Genomic DNA, 15,034 nt, shown 5'->3' with positions numbered 1-15,034 from the left:
CAAGTGTTTGAAACAGTTGATAATGTCCATGTGGCCTGCAGTCAGGTGATTTTCCTTCTGTGTGACTTTTATGATACTGGATCTACTCAGGGACAGTCACAAAGGGGAGAAGAATGTGTGTGTGTGTGTGTGTGTGTATGAATTGTAGTAATGGGGATTTGGAGACCATGGAAAAATAGGATAGCAGAGATAAGGCAAAAATGCTGGAAAGACGGAAGGCAGTGACACGTTAAGGGAAACCTGGAGAGACTCTGGTGTTGATAAAATCATATTCCCAGATGACTTCTCATGGCTGCTTCATGACAAGATTGTGCCCAGAGTTGGAATTTCTTCAGACAGTGGTGGGTTGGGGCAAAATACCTTGGGGAGAGTCACAGGTGTTGCTGCTCAGCAATTGCCCATCCAGGCTGACCCACACTGGCTTGTCTTGGTTGAGGTTAGCTCTTGCTGACAAAACAGAAGCCTGGAAACCTCTGGGGCTTCATCTGATACAAGTTTACTTAGGTTAGCATCGTAAAAGTTAAAATCCCCGTGTGAGTGTTCTGCAGGGCAGCAAGCCTCCTACCTCGCTCCCTGGCAATTCCAAGCCCTAGCTTCCTTCCATTTCAGGGCCCTGCCTCTTCCCAGGCTGTTCTCCCTTTCTGCGTTGGGCTAGAGCAGAGGAAGGAAACACAAGATTGCCACATGGGCCAGATTCGTGTCACTTCTGCTTGCCTTCAGTCTGCTCATCCTCATCTGTCACGCCCAGCGTGACAAATCGACCAGGAAAACGTGAGGGTTAAGAGGATGGTGAAAAGAAATTAAGAGACAAAGAGATGGGGGCAGGAGGGACTCTGAGGAGGATGTCCAACAGTGCCGATTTTATTCCACATCTTACAAGCATTTATAAGGCAGACTACAATAGGAGGAGTAATATATCAGTTCCTAGTCAGATGACCGCAAGTTCCTATAACAAGTTTACATCAACTACAAGCAAATCTCGTGATGCCAGGTGGTCTCAGCTAAAGCCATTAGCAAGACAATCAACCAGGGAGTGGGTTATGGGCAGTACAGGAACAACAAGGACCAACTAAGAATTCATGACCCTGACCACATTGTTCCCTTCTGTAGGGAGAGTGTGTGGGAAGTCACGTAGGCGAGCGCACGACGCATAGCACAGACCCTTTCTCAGTGTTACTCCACTTTCCCGTCCTTAACCTTGTCAAGCTGTCCGGACTTTGAGGGAGACACAAGTCAGGGCCTGGTTTGATCCTCGACTCCAACCATGCTGTAGCCTCCGTCACTCATCCTGTGGCCCCACCTGACTGCGCAGAAGATGGGGTCATGCAGCCTCGTTGGGTGCAGACGGAGAGGATGTGATGAGCAGCCGGCCGGCCTCTACCTCCTCTAGCAATAAACCAGGGAGTGATTCCTTTACTGTCTTGGGTTGTTCATGACAAGTTACAGGTCGGGACTCCCTGCTGGTATCTTTAACAATGGGTGTTTTCCATGAACGGTATGTTGTCCGCAAGGAACAACTATAGTAATATTCTCTCTTCATGGAACTCCAGTGTTAGCATCATGGCAATGTCCTAATGAATCTTAATTCTGACTTAAGCAGAGGCTTTTTGAAATGTAGGATGGAAACGGCTTTCACCAACTTGAGAAATCCCCTGGGCATAAATGCAGTACCCCATTCTTCCTGATGCTGCAGAGGGTCTCCCTGTAAAGTGTTCGTTCACATGCTTTCGAGTGACAAATTGATTCCCTCCTCCACTCATCAAGAAGTAAAACGAGGGCAGAAGGATGTTTTCAGTCGAGGTTTGAAATGAGTTGAAAAGAGTAGCTGAGGCCGAGTGGTACCAGGAGGTTGGTCCAGGTGACAGAAACTGCAAAGCAGATTTTGGGGCCAGGAATGGTGAGGCTACGTGGAAAGGCATCGGGGAGGTCAGCACTGGAGGAACTGAGGCAGGCGGAAGGGTTAAAGAGGAAGACAGAGAGGGCTTAGTCTTCCAGACTTCATTTTCAGCTAGAGCGGCCGTACAGAAATTCCCTTCCACCCTCCCAGTGTCCAGTTCTTGGTACACTGGTCCCACACGTGTCCCAAACATGGACACACATATGTTTATACATTGGTCCCAAAAGTGCTTCCCGGGGATGACTTTCTGCCCAAAGGAGGTCAAGGTAGGATGAATAGTATTTATTTTATAGTATGACTTTTTAGGTGATTTTGAAAACAAGCACCTGAGTCTAAGAAAAGTCATGAAGATGACAGAAATCAGAGGTATTTGGAAATAAGGAAATGCAGGAGACAGTATATACTTCTAATAAATTATTGAATGTCTGCTATATCCTGGAGATATGTCAATGAGCAATCTATTATACCCCCAAAGCATGGTGAGTGTAGTGAGAAAGTCAGGTACCAACCAAATAGTTGGACAGGGGTTGATTAATTTATTCCCATTACTTAATTGTTCTGAGACAGAAATCCTGAGTGCCATAAGAGGGTGTATCTGGAGGCTAGGACAGGCATACGCAGAAGATGATTTTTCCCAGGAATGTGACACTGAAGCTGAGACTTGGAGGAGGGGGCTTTGTTGGTGAAGACAGGAGAAGTCATGCTGTGGTGCCCAGTCAAGGCAGCATGTGTTCCAAGACCACTGTACCACGAGTGATGCTAGTAGAGATCTCTTCCACCCTTAAAAAACTGGATACCTGGAAGCCACAAGGGTCAGCAGAGTAGGACTTGGTTACAGTTCAGGTGAAAAGAGACTGGGAAAACAGGAAGAAAGTGAGTGATTCAAGATGGTAATGAATAAGAGGTAGAGGAAGAGGGTTGTTAACAGTAAAGAAAATTGATTAAAGCAGAGTTCTATTCAATATGCATATTTTTCTTGGTAGAGTTCTTTTTTGTGTTCTTCTACTACCAGTTCCTGCCCCCAATACTTTCAATGAACATTTTCTAATTTTTCAAAAAATTGTCAGTATTTTAACATTTAATTAAAACAAATACACACTTTTCAAAAATATTTGGGAATGGAATAATGCAGTTGTCATATTAGTTTGCTATGAGCATCAAATGAGATTGTGAAATTGTCCTTGTCCATAGTCAAATATTGGTTTAATTGGATGAAGACTTACTGATTCATTTGTCTCCTTTGTTAAAACAAGTTGTGTCCTTTTCCCTCATTCATGTTGGAGCTCATGTAATGATTAGACTAAGTGGTCCAAAGAAAACAGCTACATTTCCATGCATGCTGATTATCTCTTGGGTTCTGGGAATAAATCCCAACTTGATTGCCTAATAGTGGAAGTGATCTGGGGACATGGAAAAAGCTACGGCTCTGACTTTCTCAGTCTTCCTTCTCTAACCTGTTAAAGGTGTGTGGTCAGGTCTTCTCCACAAAGTGGTATGAGAATGTCTTCTTTTCTTATGGAAGAAAAGAAGTGTGTTTATAATGCTTTATTTTGTCTGATTCCACCATGGTTCATGAATAACACTGTGGCTTTTATGCTACATCTGGAAGACATGCAATCTTATTTCATGGGAAGGAGCAAAAGGATGGTGGGTGGAGTAACCTGGTTGTAATTACAGTGTACATTTATTTGGAAAGATCAGCATATTAGTGTGCAGTGGCTCGATCAATTAAACTCAGCTGGAGTAATTCAATCTAGTTGGTTCCTATAAAAGCTAAAAATCTTTAAAACTCTCGAGGTTTGCTGTAAACTTTATGACGACAGAAGCGCTTTGAATATGTCTGTCCCTCTCCTATGAATTATAAAGGAACTCAAAAACGAGCCTTTGAAAAATTTTGCCTCCCTCTCCCCTCAAAAACAATAGCAACAACAATGACAAACCCTTATCCATTTATCAGCAAAATAAATTCTTGCATTTTCCTCTGGGAAGATTGGTATTTTTTTACTAATATATTTTTGAAGCATAATTTTTGTGAAGTTATTTATAATTTTTAGTTTCTACACCTTAAGTAATGTGAGGTATCCATGGAAACTGTCTAGCCTATCTTCAGTGCACTGGACTGCCTTCCCACACAGGTCAAGACACAAACAGTCCTAGGTACAAGCTCAATTTACTGCGCCTTAGCCATTAGGCAGTTTTAACAAGAAATTGGCTTCTAATTGATACATACATTTTCATATTTAATTAGCAGTTTGAGCCTCTGCATTATACTAACAGATGTAACATTCAAAACATATGCCATTGTGGTACATCTGTTGCACAGATGTACTTAAAGGCAGGGACTTTGTGGCAAATAGTGTTGATGTCTCTCAGCTGCTCAATAAGAATTTGGACAGAAATGACATAATTTTCTTTAAAATATGTTTTTTGAAATTATATAAGGCGTGCATTTCCTCTACCAATCTAATGGATTTATTTTCCATTTCTCTAATAGCTTTATTGAGATATTAATACACCATACAATATTCACACACCCTGCTAAAGTCTACAGTTCAGTGGTTTTCAGTATAGTCACAGATTTGCTAACAGTGCTCACTGTCTAATTTTGGAACATTTTCGTTACCCCAGAGAGAAACCTCATACCCACTGGCAGTCGCTGCCCATTCTTCCACCACTGACTCCTTGCCACCACTAATCTACTTTCTGTGTCAATGGATTTGCCTCTTCCAGACATCTCATATAAATGCAGTGATAAAATAGGTTGTCTTTTATAACTGGTTTCTTCCACTGAGCATATTTTCAAGGCCCTTCCGTGTTATAACATGTATCAGTACTCCATTCCCTTTTTATTGCTAAATAATATTCCATTGTATGGATATACCACATTTTATTTAGTCATTTATCATTGGATGGATATTTGGGTTGTTTCTACTTTTTAGCTACTATGAATGCTGCTGTTAACATTCATGTAGAAGTCTTTATGTGGACATATATTTTTGTTTCTTTTTTGTGTATCCCTAGGAGTAGAATTGGTAGGTCATATGATGACTATTTAATTTTTAGGGAGTGCAAAACAGCTTTCCAAAGTGATTCTACCATTTTATATCTCCAACAGCAATGTGTAAGGGTCCCAATTTTTCCACATCCACAAACTTATTATTGTCTCTCTTTTTTATCTTAGCCATCCTTGCAGGTGGGAAATGATATCAAGGGGCTATTTTTTTTTTTTTTTAAGGAGAGCAATTTATCATTCATGCTTATAAGTTAACTAAATGCATCCCTATTACTTATTTACTTATCCATTGCTCTTAATTTGTAAGTAAATATGCCTCTTATCTCTATCTATAATATCATTTTCTTTACTAAATCTAATGCAGACCCAACTCACCATATGAGATCAAAACTTGAGTTGGTGGTGAACTAAAATGTCATATAAAACGTGTAGCAATGACAAAGGACAAACACTAAAAACAAATAGTTTGGATATAAGATTCATTCCCCAGGGGCGCCTGGGTGGCTCAGTGGGTTAAGCCGCTGCCTTCGGCTCAGGTCATGATCCCAGGGTCCTGGGATTGAGTCCCGCATCGGGCTCTCTGCTCAGCAGGGAGCCTGCTTCCTCCTCTCTCTCTCTGCCTGCCTCTCTGCCTACTTGTAATCTCTCTCTGTCAAATAAATAAATAAAATCTTTAAAAAAAAAAAGATTCATTCCTCAAATTTCTGCCAGAATTTCCTCTTGCTGAGAAATAGATATGATAGTGATGCCCCGTGCTCCGAACCTTTATCAGTTTACAATGACAGATTAAATTCATTCAATATAATATATCTCATCAATTCTAATATGCCATCTGTTATATTACTAGAAAGAAAAAGAACACTGCTAATTGAGCGATAACACACTTTTGATTTTGGAGTGACCTGTATTCAGAAATGTTACAATGTGTGTTACAACATTGTTACAATGTTACAATGTTACGATGTGTGTTAGAATCATTGAAATTTAATAGAGAAGGAGGTGTGATGTGAACAACTTCACCTCCTCCACCTCCTCCTCCTTCTTTTCCTTCTCCTCCCCCCCCCCCCCGTCTTCCCCCTTCCCCTTCTCTTCACCTCCCCCTCCTCTCGCTCCCTTCCCTCTCTGTCTCCTTCTTCTTCTTCTTTTCCCTTGGAGACAATCCAGTCATCTATGCTTACCAATACCCCCAGGAGTAAAAGCAAGATGTTTAACACCTCAAGACTTGATAAATACCTTTTACAAATAGGCATTAATAACCAGGAGTATAAAAATGATGTATTACACATACACACACACAGAGGAAAAGAAGAAAGAGGTAGTTATTAGTTTAGGGGTATGAGATCAGCAACTTAGGCTTCCCTGAAATGATTTCTTTGTAAGCTTTCTTTTCAGCCTGAGAATGTTCTGTGTTGTTTCTTTAAGAAGCAGCATCAACAGGTAATTCATAAGCCTGTGAAAATTGTGTTTGTAATGCAGATGTCTAGCACCTCAATATTACCAAGAAGCTTTCATAACAGCAAATGTGCTTATTAGCACATTATAAAAAATAACAGGTTACTTTTTTAGTGTCCTGGGTTCCAGTTAGGTTCTAGGTATATAAGGTAGTGAAATATATGCTGTGGTGTATGCCAGAAGGAATCAAAGTGATCTTCAAAATCAGGTTCAAAGGATTGTAATAAGTCTACTCAGAGACGTTCTGAAAAAGCCTGCTCCAGAGGTGGGCATTTGGCCTTTAATCACCTCAGGCATCTTTAGGTTTGTTTGAATTCATTCCTCTTTTTTGGGAGGTAATAATTGTATTGGTACTTTGGAATGTTGATGAATATTTAAGGAACTCCTAGTTTCCACTGGCTCTTAATCACTGTCTCATAGTTTTTTACTGTGAAATTCCTTGAAAATTATGATTAACATGGGACACAATTAGGAGCTTGTGAGGGCAGATAATAGCTTATATTAAATTGGGCAAAATGAATCCTCTTATGGACAGTTTGATGCAGGAATTGATCAAAATTAGGTCTACATAATTTTTTAATGTCAACAGCAAACACTAAAGAAAGGAAATGATTTTCATTTTATGAAGGAAAAATGAGATAAAATACAATTATCTTTAATTTTTTCTTGTATTAAAAATTATGACAGGCTCAAACATAATATCTTAAAAAGACAACAGTGGCTTTGTATCTTTTTAAATGACATCTCCTAGGGCGCCCAGGTGTCTCAGTTGGTTAAGCGACTGCCTTCGGCTTCGGCTTCTCCCGCTGATCTCTCTCCTCTCATGCTCTCTCTCTCTCTCTCTCTCTCTCTCAAATAAATAAATAAAATCATTTAAAAAATTTTAAATGACATCTCCACATAATAGTAGAAATTATGTGGCTAAGTCAGATCCTGGTATGGATGTGCAGCAGCAAGTGGTTTCTATATTTATCAATAAAGCATAAAAATTCCCATTACAATAGACATAACAAGGAAAGGCCTTGGACTAGACTTTTTAAGTATTATTGAATTCTTCTGCATTAGGTCATATCTGTAATCATGAATTAATATTTTATACTCTGACTTTTCAGAATGTTGCAATTGTTTGTCTTTACTTTTAAGTGTTTTTAAATTTGCTTACTGGATTCCAGCACAACTTCTTTCTTTCAGCCAGAGAACCATAGTTAATGAGCTTGTATACTAAAAATTATTTAATATGCAGGTAACATTGAATACATCCAAATATTTGCCAAAGTTATAAGCCACGATATATAATATATATCACAGTCTTTAAGTAGATGACACTCAGAATCAAATTTTGTTGGTAAATGTAGTGATCTCTGTTGCAGAATCATGGACTCATTCATTCACTCAAAAATATTTATTGAGTAGTTGATGAGTCAAGGTTTGCGTAGATGTTGGAGTCAATGACCAACCAAAAAGGGAAAAAGAAAAAAAAAAGCACTCCCTGTCCTTGTAGTGCTTACAGTCTGGTAGAAGGATACTGAGATCATTCAAAGATTGATATAAATAAATATAAAACTGAACCACATGGTGAGGCATATGGTGTTATGAGAGGGTTGAATGGGAACCGACTTGGCGAAGTTGAAGAGGATAACTCTGACATGGTGGAGCTGAGACCTAAAAGTTGAGCAGGAAGCTGGAAGTACTAAGCAAAGCTGGAAGTACTGGTATTACGGGAACATCATCCACTAATGTCCTGAGGCAGAAGGGAACATGGTGAACCACTAAAAGGCTTGGGTGGCAGGAGGAAGACCTGGATTGGCTGAGAGAGCAATGATGATAATGGTTCAAGATGCATGGGTGCTGGATTCTGGATCCTCACCTAAGCCATGCAATGGATCGTGGTCAATATTCAGAGGGGTGAAAAGCAACAGAATATCAAATGTAGGAAGCCACCACCATTTTGATGTTTAATATTTCATGAGTATTTTCTTTTAATAGAATGTTGAATTCATATGAAATAATATGTACAACATCATTTTTTACTGTAAAGCATTATATTATTATGACCTATGAACCCTGCAGCCAAGTGAAGAATGAAAAATTACCCATGTGCTCTGGCCTCCTTTCCAGAGACAAATGGTAGCTCGTATTTTTAATATCACACTAGATATTAAAGTGTGGTGTCTTCTAGGACTTGCTTTTTTCCTCTCTCTCAACATTATGCTTCTAAGATTCATCAAAGCTGTGTGTTGCTGTGAGGCTCGAGTTCATTTGTGTCTGCATCGTATAATATTCTGCTGTGGGAATACACCACAATTTATTGATCCATTTTCCTGTCAGTGGGTATTTGGATTCATTTCAAGTTTTTTTGTTTGTTTTGTTTTTGTGTTGTTGTTGTTTTTGCTATTGATGCTAATATGAATGTCTGAAGTATGGTGGTAATATGTGTCTCTTGGGGGCACACGTCTCCCTGGAAATGGGATTATGGGGTGGGAACATATGTTTTCCAGAGTGGTTGTACTGATTTTCATTCCCACAACTGACCCGCATCCATTCCGGCACTAGGTTTTTTAAGACTTCTTAATTTTTGCCAATCTGGTGGGTATAAAATGGTATCCTGTTATAGTCTTACCTTGTATTTCCCTAATTGCTAAAAAAGGTGAAGAATTTTTCATATTTATTGGTTGGTTGTGTTTCCTATATAAAATGCCAGCTCAATCCTTTTGTCCACTTTTCTACCAGGATGTTTTTTTTCATTGATTTGTAAGCATTCTTTCTATATTCAGATATTCTGAATTCTAGTTCTCTGTTGTTTCATATCCCTGTGAATACTGAGTGAAAAATGAATCAGAGGGGCACCTCGTGAATATAAGGAGATTAGTTAACGCTCTCCTGATGAACAATCATTGCATGATAATTTTGTAATTGTATTTAATATCTTCTTATATTTCTTATGTTAAAAATATTAGGAACATGGGCCATTAGTTTTCCTACTGACACTGCCTTAAGACAACTTGCCCTAAATTGGCTTCTGATGAATTCTGTGTGCTGTGCATACATAGGGATGGTTGAAACATATGCATGTATCGGTGTTGTTTTTATGAAAACAGCCTGCTGATCAAAGTGGCTTCAAAGCAATCTTCTACAGAATTAATGCTGCTTTCATTTTCCTTCTCTTAAAAAATTGTAGAAGTTCAGAGCTGGATATTGATGTGAGTGGGTTAAGCTCTGTCTTCATGACCCTGAGCATTGCAATGTCCCGTACCTGCTGTGAGTTGGACAAGTGTTATTTTCCTATAAATGTTTAAAAAAAATTACAGTAACTGTTTATTTAGTACTTATTATAGACTAAAGCTTTTTGGATATAATCTATAATCCTTAAAGTAGCCCTGTGGTGAGGATTTGATTGTTCACAGATGGGGAAATTGAGTCTCAAGGCAGTTAAATAAAATTCTTGAGATCACAAAGCCATGGCAGCACCTAGATCCAAACCAGTTACATTGGTCTCCGAGACATTATCTTTTATACTAAGTACACGGGCTTTCCATGCCTGGAGTTTCATAAATTACATTAATTATGTGTTAAACTGTGCATAGATATTATCTCATTTTAATTCTTAAGAACTTGCTTTGAAATTGTGCTAGGCAGAGCTCCTCATGATTTCATCAACTCCATAAATATTTCTCCCCGATCTAAGGATCTTCTAAATATGTTCTGAATTTATTAAAATTTGGCTTTATATTTCTTTGGTCAGAATATTTGCATTGATTATAAGTAATGCAAGTGTTAGTTTTCTCCCACCGTTTTAAAGACAATTTCTTTCTAGTATATGGGAAGAGGGATGAGGTCTGCTGCCCATCCTCTCTCTCACTGTGTTTGTGGCTATGCGGAGGTTCTCTACAGTGTAGTTCCCTTGAAAACTTCAAGGTCACGTGTTCCTCTCACTGACCTGTGGACCAGCACTCTCTTGGTTCTGGTCAGTAGTTCACAGGTTGAGCTGACAGACTGCACTTAGAACGTGAGACTGCAGAGAAAGAGGAAGGTGTACACAAGGCTGATGAGTGCAGATATTACCTCTTTTCATGCATTGTTTCTTACCTCTTGTTACATCATCTTGTGAAGTGGGACCTGTATATCGACCTTTACTAAATGGTTGTGGAGATGTAATGGTGATCACAGCATGTGAGGACTGGAGACTACAAGGTAGATAGGACTTTTCCCATCATCCAGGAGGCAACCTCTCCCATTGCCCTTCATTTGTTATTCAGATCGAAGTTGGTTCTTTCCTTTATTCCCGTCTTCTCCCACTCCTGCTTTATCCTCTCATTTTCTCTGGAGCCTCCGGTAGGCTGAGTCTATTACTGAACTACATGCATCACCATACCATCCCTCAGGGACACACTCTTTGCAGAAGCTTTGAAATGACCCCTTGAAATTCCATCCTCCCCCCACCTTTGGTGTGAGAGCACATGTTTGCATTGCAGCATATTGATTCCTAATCTGTTCAGTAACAAATAGCACTCAGTAGGTTTCTACACTATGTACCAGGGGATTATGGGTTTAACCTTGGTGGTTGTGTACACTGCCATTTGAGCATGATTTGATGAGGTAGTGATTTACGATGTGCGACTCCAGTAGTGGTGTTTCAATAGGGAAATGCTATCCCAAGTTTGTCTGTTTCTTTCATTCTTATTTACTCTTTTTTCAACTCTTCATGTTCTGCAGATCAGATAAATACTGCTTAGTTAGAGAACTAAGCAATCAGAAGCAGAAAAAAATCCATTCTTCAGTACTAGAGGGAGGGATTGCATACAGTCTCAACCCCTCAATTTCAGCAGACCCTGTATTGAAACCATTGAGATATTTGAGTCTGTTGAGTTTGATATCAGTCAGGATACTTCTTCTAAATCACATACTGAGAGTCTTTTATTATACCCCAAAGAGAAGAAATTGTTTCTTTTACTCCTCACTAGTTATGGGGTACAGAGTCATCCCCTAACACAGCAACCCTGTTTGTCTAGAGGCTAGGACATTTGGTAAACCTGGAGTGATAGCTGCAGTCACTTTTATCTCCAGCATCATCATCAAATTTTTAAGTATCATGTACTGTTTAAATGTTTAAATTTCACAAGTGGAATCAAATGATCTGGTGAGGATTATTTATATTGAGAAACACTGCCATGTGTCTCAACTCTACATATTTGGAAATTCTTTTAGCATATGCTGCAGAATTGTTTTTTGCTCTCCCATTCCCAGTTCCTGACATGTGGTAGAAATGTAGTATGTCTTTACAATGAACATGAAAAAAGGGAAGGAAAGAAGGAAGATAGAAGTAGATTGTCACAGTCGTGTAGGAATCATTTATTTTAACATTTTCCATGGTCTTTTTTTTTTTATAAGCCCCTTTACTAGAATTGTTGAGACATCAATATGTTTTTCAGGATTATAATAATTGTGTTGTTATATTGATGAAGAGCATCTTGTGAATGTATATAATAACTACTCCTATTAAAGTTCGTGGTTTTCATCTTATGAAAGCTGGGAAAAAGTATCAGGAGAAGGAACTGGCTTTCACTCCTTGGAGTTATTGACTAAGGAATTCGAACCATTAGATCACTAGATTATAGGACATTGGCCACATTTTCCCAAAGGAGTCCCTTGAAGATGTTGTCGATTATAATGATGGGCCTAATATAATCCCATTTAGGATACAGCTGTTGCAATAATTTATTTGAAATTAAAAACGTAATTTATCCCTGGGGATTCAAATGAGGAAAAGATATCTAAGCAGACATGCTATCATTAAACAAAAAGGTTAGGGAAACACCAATTAGGCTAAACCAAGTTTATGTTAAAATGAGACTATGTAGGGACAACAGGTACACACCATAGCCTCCATACAGATCTTATCCACACTGATTAGTATCTGAGTATTAGTTTTTGAGGGGAAACCCTAAATTAAGCATCTCCAGGTTGCAGTTTTCATTACCTTTTGAATTTCCATTTGAGGACTCAGGTTTTTTTAGGATTCTCGTTGCGGTTGTCATATTTTGATGGTGTCTTCATTATATATTATACAGTGGAAAAAATATTATCATTATACAGTGGAAAAAAATATTACTTTATTGTGTCATTTTTCCAAGGGAAAGGGAAGAAATGTGGAATCAGTACCTCAAATATCACATCCTTGAACTTTTCACTCTTAATGCTATTAATTCCTATTAAGGCAAACAGGGTTGTGCTTTCTCAAAAATCAGAGAATCTTTAGTCCTTTCTAAGACTAATAAATTTTTGTTATTCTTTCTTTCCATGGAAAGCAATAATTTCTAAGCTTGATTTTTGATACATTGGAGTTGGTGCAACAGGAAGTGGCCAGGAAAAAAAATGGTCCTCCCAGATACTCACAAACTGTCAGCATGACTGCCCTGGCCACAGAAGATGTCTTTTTATGGAGATGTTTTGTTGTAACTTCAGAAGGTGGTTGTTAGTTATCTTGGCTCCATTACATTTAGCACATCTGGGATGTGTTCACATGAAGACATTGGCTAAAAGCTGTGTCTTGTGGCCTGGAATTGACTCTGATATTGAAAAGACTGGAAAGGACATTTCTTGCTAGTTGGCCTAATCCAGCAAGGACACCTTCCATGGGAAGTCCAGTCCGGAATTCATTTTGGAATTAAAGAGTGAGCATAGAAGTCAAACTTCTCAGTGTTGTAGAATTCTTTTCAAACTGGCTTTACAAATGTACTTTTAGTTCTTTCCCACATTTCTGCCTTGACAATGTTAGCTCCAAGACGATTATTTACAAGCCTGGCACAAGAATTTCTTCCAGTGATTCCACCATTAATTTACTGGAGTTAAAGGAATTAGTGGAAATGACTTGCCTCTGAATTATTGCCCCATTAACCCATTACAGATAGTACTGGCCACTGAGGCTGTCCCAAGACAAATTGGAACACAGCACTTGCCTCAATCCCTCAAGTCAGAACTCAGTATTTGACAAAAGCAATCATTTCTGCTAAACTTGCCATGGAGCAATAGCTGAAGTTTTCCAGTATTAAGTGCATAACTAAGATGGTCAGTAGAATCTTGTTGCATCTGTACCTATTCTTTGTTCATTTTTAGTGCTGAAGTTTGCCTTTGTTGGAAATTATGGAGTTTGAAGCACAGTAGAATTCATCCACTTTAGTTGGAGTTGTAAGGTCCATTTTATGTATGAAGTGTACACATATTAGCTCACAAGGATATAATTCCAAGGATTGATTAATAGTGGACAAATTAGGATTTTCAGGTAGTTTATCATTTATAATTTTTTTGCCATTTTCTTAGTGTATGTATATAGAAATACTTCCACTTTTGTGGGAATAAATGTGCACTTATGTTTGGTATAAAATGAGGGGCCCCTGGGTGGCTCAGTGGGTTAAATCTCTGCCTTCAGCTCAGGTCATGATCTCAGGGTCCCGGGATTGAGCCCCGTATTGGGCTCTCTGCTCAGCAGGGAGCCTGCTTCCCCCTCTCTCTCTGCCCGCCTCTCTGCCTCCTTGTGATCTCTGTCTGTCAAATAAATAAATAAATAAATAAATAAATAAAAATTTAGAAGTGAGAAAGTGTGTATAAAAGTACTTTGTAAACTATCCACTGTTGTGTCACCTGGATAATATTAATACTAGCAACAATAGCATCAACTCTGCACAACTTAATGTAGCACCTACTATGTGCTGGGAACTGTTCTAAGTGCTTTACATATTTTTACCTATTTAATGATCACAGAAATCCGAGAAGGATGGGTGTAATGACTACTTCGTTTGACAGTTGTGGAACTGAGTCCCAGGGTGGTGGAGTAATTTGCTTGAGATCCCCCAGTTACTATAGGACATAAAGGGGATTGGAACCCAGGCAGGGTGGCTCCAGAGTTAAGAACAGGGATAGAAGAAATCCTTCCTTCTTTCTATGGCATTCTTCATATTACAGAGTTAGAAAATATATGCTTCTGGCAAAGCTGGAATTGGGTAAGAAAAATAATTTTTAAAAAATCAAATTTCTCGTTTGATTTTGATGTTTATAAATCTGATAAACACCTGTGATTTTATTTTATCTGTCCAAAGAAAATTTAGAAATAATAGCAAATTTGATGCTTATTTTAATTTGATGTGACACTCTTCTACTCTATGGTTGGTTTTGAACAGCTTTATTTTTCCAGCAATATAAATGCCCCTTATAGGGCAGACATTTTTAAAAACAAAGGATAAAATGCAGCTCTCTATTTATCCTTCTCCTTTTTAAAAAAGACACACTATTGTTTTTATCTCTTGGTTGGGTCCTTAGAGAAATCTGGTTAAAATACAAATCAAAACCACAATGAGATATCACCTCACACCAGTCAGAATGGCTAAAATCAACAAGTCAGGAAATGACAGATGCTGGCGAGGATGCGGAGAAAGGGGAACCCTCCTACACTGTTGGTGGGAATGCAAGCTGGTGCAGCCACTCTGGAAAACAGCATGGAGGTTCCTCAAAATGTTGAAAATAGAACTGCCCTATGACCCAGCAATTGCACTATTGGGTATTTACCCTAAAGATACAAATGTAGTGATCCAAAGGGGCACGTGCACCCGAATGTTTATAGCAGCAATGTCCACAATAGCCAAACTATGGAAAGAACCTAGATGTCCATCAACAGATGA

At 38.8% G+C, this 15,034-nt stretch overlaps 1 protein-coding gene across 1 annotated transcript in view; it reads left to right on the top strand.

The window, feature by feature from the left end:
- The window catches only part of ITPR2 (inositol 1,4,5-trisphosphate receptor type 2), a 502,139-nt gene that overhangs the window by 318,469 nt on the left and 168,636 nt on the right, over nucleotides 1-15,034 (top strand). The window lies entirely within an intron of this gene.

The sequence above is a fragment of the Mustela lutreola genome, chromosome 8 (genome assembly GCF_030435805.1).
Source record: "Mustela lutreola isolate mMusLut2 chromosome 8, mMusLut2.pri, whole genome shotgun sequence".
Taxonomy (NCBI): domain Eukaryota; kingdom Metazoa; phylum Chordata; class Mammalia; order Carnivora; family Mustelidae; genus Mustela; species Mustela lutreola.
Note: the sequence above shows the minus strand (reverse complement) of the source record. Positions and strands in the feature narration are given on the sequence as shown.